Below are 5,519 nucleotides of genomic sequence, written 5' to 3'. Positions count from 1 at the left end.
ATTTCATAATCTTAGACACTAGGAAGGAGGAGGATGAATGCATCATCCTTGGAAGACCTTTCCTAGCCACAGCAGAAGCTGAATGACTATGTGAGGTGGTTGATGAGCGGATAATTTATACGCTTTTTGGCATTGTTTTTAGGTAGTTTTTAGTATAATCTAGTTACTTTTAGGGATGTTTTCATTAGTTTTTATGCTAAATTCACATGTCTGGACTTTACTATGAGTTTGTGTGTTTTTTTGTGATTTCAGGTATTTTCTGGCTGAAATTGAGGGACCTGTGCAAAACTCTGATAGAAGGCTGACAAAGGACTGCTGATGTTGTTGGAATCTAACCTCCCTGCACTCAAAATGGATTTTCTGGAGCTACAGAACTCCAAATGGCGCGCTCTTAACGGCGTTGAAAAGTAGACATCCAGAGCTTTCCAAGCAATATATAATAGTCCATACTTTATTCGTGATTAGACGACGTAAACTGGCGCTCAATGCCAGTTCCATGCTACATTCTGGAATCAAACGCCAGAAACACGTTACGAACTAGAGTTGAACGCCCAAAACACGTTACAACTTGGCGTTCAACTCCAATAAAAGCCTCTGCACGTGTAACATTCAAGCTCAGCCCAAGCACATACCAAGTGGGCCCTGGAAGTGGATTTCTGCATCAATTACTTACTTCTGTAAACCCTAAGTAGCTAGTTTATTATAAATAGGACATTTTACTATTGTATTTTCATCCTGGATTGTATTTTTGATCCTGTGATCATGTTTTGGGGGCTGGCCATTCGGCCATGCCTGAACCTTCATCACTTATGTATTTTCAACGGTGGAGTTTTTACACACCATAGATTAAGGGTGTGGAGTTCTGCTGTACCTCGAGTTTTAATGCAAGTACTTCTATTTTTTATTCAATTCGACTTATTCTTGTTCTAAGATATTTGTTGCACTTCAACTTGATGAATATGATGATTCGTGACACTCATCATCATTCTCACCTATGAACGCGTGACTGACAACCACTTCCGTTCTACCTTAGACCGGGCGCATATCTCTTGGATTCCTTAATCAGAATCTTCGTGGTATAAGCTAGAATTGATGGCGGCATTCATGGGAATCCGGAAAGTCTAACCTTGTCTTTGGTATTCTGAGTAGGATTCCGGGAGTGAATGACTGTGACGAGCTTCAAACTCGCGATTGTTGGGCGTTAGTGACAGACGCAAAATGATCAAGGGATTCTATTCCAACATGATCGAGAACCGACAGATGATTAGTCGTGCTGTGACAGAGCATTTGGACCATTTTCACTGAGAGGATGGGATGTAGCCATTGACAACGGTGATGCCCTACATACAGCTTGCCATAGAAAGGAGTGACAAAGATTGGATAAAAGTAGTAGGAAAGCAGAGATTCAGAAGGAACACAGCATCTCCATGCACCTATCTGAAGTTCCCACCATTGGATTACATGAGTAACTTTATCTTTATTGCCTATTTAATTTATCATTATTATTCGCAAAACCAATAATCTCTTAAATTAGTTAAATCCGCCTGACTGGGATTTACAAGATGACCATAGCTTGCTTCATACCAACAATCTCTGTGGGATCGACCCTTACTCACGTATGGTATTACTTGGATGACCCAGTACACTTGCTGGTTAGTTGTGCGGAGTTGTGACAAAGTGAGATTCACGTTTGAGAGCACCAAGTCTTTGGAGCCATTGTTGAAGATCACAATTTCGTCCACCAAGTTTTTGGCGCCGTTGCCGGGGATTGTTCGAGTATGGACAACTGACGGTTCATCTTGTTGCTCAGATTAGGTAATTTTCTTTTCAAAAACTTTTCAAAAATCTTTCAAAAAAACTTTTATTCCTATTTTCAAAAATTTTTTTAAAATAAATCATTCTATGGCTTCAAAACATTTAAGAATGAAGTCCAGAGTTTCATGAAGCATGTTGAATCCTGACTGGCTGCAAAGCCATATTCAAACTCCTTTGAAATTGGTCTTCAACTAATCACCACAATGCATGTAATTCCATCCTAAAGCTGACTCGCTATTAAGCCATGTCCAACCCTTTGATTGGAGCTTTGGGCTAATATTGAAAGATTCCTGGAATTCTTCTTAAAGATTTTGAATTTCTTATTTTCTTTTTCCAATATGTTTTTCGAAAAAATAAAATAAAATACAAAAAAATTAGAAAAAAAATAAAAAATATTTTGTGTTTCTTGTTTGAGTCTTGAGTCAATTTTTAAGTTTGGTGTCAATTGCATGTTTTTAAAATTATTATGCATTTTTCGAAAATTCATGCATTCATAGTGTTCTTCATGATCTTCAAGTTGTTCTTGGTAAGTCTTCTTGTTTGATCTTGATGTTTACTGTTTTGTGTATTTTCTTGTTTTTCATATGCATTTTTCGTTTGTTAGAGTCCAAGCATTAAAGATTTCTAAGTTTGGTGTCTTGCATGTTTTCTTTGCATCAAAAATTTTTCAAAAATATGTTCTTGACGTTCATCATGATCTTCAAAGTGTTCTTGGTGTTCATCTTGACATTCATAGTGTTCTTGCATGCATCATGAGTTTTGATTCATAATTTTTATGTTGTGAGTCATTTTTGTTGTTTTTCTCTCTCATCATTAAAAATTCAAAAATAAAAAATATATTTTCCTTAATTTTCTCATAATTTTCGAAAATTTGAGTTGACTTAGTCAAAAAATTTTAAAATTAGTTGTTTCTCACAAGTCAAGTCAAATTTTCAATTTTAAAAATCTTATCTTTTCAAAACTTTTTCAAAAATCAAATCTTTTTCATTTTTCTTATTAATTTTCGAAATTTTCTTTTTAAAAATGTTTTTCAAAAATCTTTTTCTTAATTTTATCTTTATTTTCAAAAATTATACTAACAATTAATATGATTGATTCAAAAATTTGAAGTTTGTTACTTTCTTGTTAAGAAAGGTTCAATTTTTAAATTCTAAAATCTTATCTTTTAGTTTCTTGTTAGTTAAAGTAATTAATTTTAATTTTAAAAATTAAATCTTTTCCAACCATATCTTTTTAATCATATCTTTTATATCATATCTTTTTCAAAATTTTATCTTTTTCAAAAATTTGATTTTAAAATATCTTATCTAACTTCTTATCTTCTTATCTTTTCAAATTTGATTTTAATATCTCTTCCAACTAATTATTTGACTTTTTGTTTGTTTTTTATCTTTTTCAAAACCACCTAACTACTCTCCCCTCTCTAATTTTCGAAAATACCTCCCTCTTTTTCAAAAAAAAATTTTCTTTTTAATTAACTAATTGTTTTAAATTTTAATTTTAATTCTATCTCATCTTTAATTTTCAAAAATCATTAACTCCTTTTTAAAATTAATTTTCGAATTCTCTCTCTCATTTTATATTTATTTATTCATTTACCTCTCTTCATCTCCAATCACTGCCTCTATCCTTACCCTTGTGTTTGGATTCTCCTTTCTTTATTCCCTTTCTTCTTCTACTAATAATAAGGAACCTCTTTACTGTGACATAGATGATTCCGCTTCTTTTTATGGTCTCTTCTCTTTCATATGAGCAGGAAAAAGGAAAAAGGCATTCTTGTTGAAGCTGATCCAGAACCTGAAAGGACTCTGAAGAGGAAACTAAGAGAAGCTAAATTACAACAATCCAAAGACAACCTTGCTGAAATTTTCGAACAAGAAAAGGAGATGGCAGCCGAACCCAACAACAATAATGCAAGGAGGATGCTTGGTGATTTTACTAAACTCACGTCCAAGTTTGATGGAAGAAGCATCTCAATTCCTGCCATTAGAGCAAACAACTTTGAGCTGAAACCTCAACTTGTTGCTCTAATGCAACAAAACTGCAAGTTTTATGGATTTCCATCAGAAGATTCCTATCAGTTTTTAACTGAGTTCTTGCAGATTTGTGAGACTGTTAAGACGAATGGAGTAGATCCTGAAGTCTACAGGCTCATGCTTTTCCCTTTTGCTGTAAGAGACAGAGCTAGAACATGGTTGGACTCACAACCTAAAGATAGCCTGGACTCCTGGGATAAGCTAGTCACGGCCTTCTTGGATAAATTCTTTCTTCCTCAAAAGCTGAGCAAGCTTAGAGTGGATGTTCATACCTTCAAGCAAAAAGATGGTGAATCCCTCTATGAAGCTTGGGAAAGATACAAGCAGATGACTAAAAAGTGTCCTTCTGACATGTTTTCAGAATGGACCATATTAGATATATTTTATTATGGTCTATCTGAGTTTTTCAAAATGTCATTGGACCATTCTGCAGATGGATCCATTCACCTAAAGAAAATGCCTGCATAAGCACAAGAACTTATTGACATGGTTGCAAATAACCAGTTCATGTACACTTCTGAGAGGAATTCCGTGAATAATGGGACGCCTCAGAGAAAGGGAGTTCTTGAAATTGATGCTTTGAATGCCATATTGGCTCAGAACAAAGTGTTGACTCAGCAAGTCAACATGATCTCTCAAAGTCTTAATGGATGGCAAAATGCATCCAACAGTACTAAAGAGACAGCTTCTGAAGAAGCTTATGATCCTGAGAACCCTGCAATGGCAGAGGTAAATTACATGGGTAAATCTTATGGAAACATGTATAATTCATCATGGAGAAATCATCCAAATTTCTCATGGAAGGATCAACAAAAGCCTCAACAAGGCTTTAATAATGGTGGAAGAAACAGGTTTAGCAATAGCAAGCCTTTTCCATCATCTTCTCAGCAACAGATAGAGAATTCTGAGCAGAGCTCCTCTAATTTAGCAAATATAGTCTCTGATTTGTCTAAGGCCATTTTAAGTTTCATGAGTGAAACAAGGTCCTCCATCAGAAATTTGGAGGCACAAGTGGGCCAGCTGAGTAAGAAAGTAACTAATATTCCTCCTAGTACTCTCCCAAGCAATACAGAAGAGAGTCCAAAGAGAGAGTGCAAGGCCATTGATATAGTCAATATGGCCGAATGCAGAGAGGGAGGAAAGGACGAAAATCCTAGTGAGAAAGACCTCCTGGGACGTCCTCTGAGCAAGAAGGAGTCCCTTATTGAGGACCTAAAGGAATCTGAGGCTCATATAGAGACCATAGAGATTCCATTAAACCTCTTTCTGCCATTCATGAGCTCTGAAGACTATTCTTCCTCTGAAGAGGATGAAGATGTAACTGGAGAGCAAGTTGCTCAATATTTAGGAGCTATCATGAAGCTGAATGCCAAGTTGTTTGGTAATTAGACTTGGGAAGGTGAACCTCCCTTGCTCATTAGTGAACTAGATACATGGGTTCAGCAAACATTACCTCAAAAGAGACAAGATCCTGGCAAATTCTTAATACCTTGTACCATAGGTACCATGACCTTTAACAAGGCTCTATTTGACCTGGGGTCAAGCATAAATCTTATGCCACTCTCTGTAATGGAGAAAATAGGGATCATTGAGGTACAACCTGTCATATTCTCATTACAAATGGCAGACAAGTCAGTAAGACAAGCTTATGGATTGGTAGAGGACGTG

General features: G+C 35.7%; 1 non-coding gene across 1 annotated transcript; it reads right to left on the bottom strand.

Annotated features, from left to right (window-relative positions):
* Positions 1-4,100: 4,100 nt before the first annotated feature.
* On the bottom strand, positions 4,101-4,204 carry LOC127740856 (small nucleolar RNA R71). The gene has a single exon (XR_008001712.1). It is a non-coding gene; the product is annotated as a small nucleolar RNA R71 (small nucleolar RNA).
* Positions 4,205-5,519: the final 1,315 nt, after the last annotated feature.

Source organism: Arachis duranensis, chromosome 7 (genome assembly GCF_000817695.3).
Source record: "Arachis duranensis cultivar V14167 chromosome 7, aradu.V14167.gnm2.J7QH, whole genome shotgun sequence".
NCBI lineage: Eukaryota > Viridiplantae > Streptophyta > Magnoliopsida > Fabales > Fabaceae > Arachis > Arachis duranensis.
This window is presented reverse-complemented; position numbering and strand designations above follow the sequence as displayed.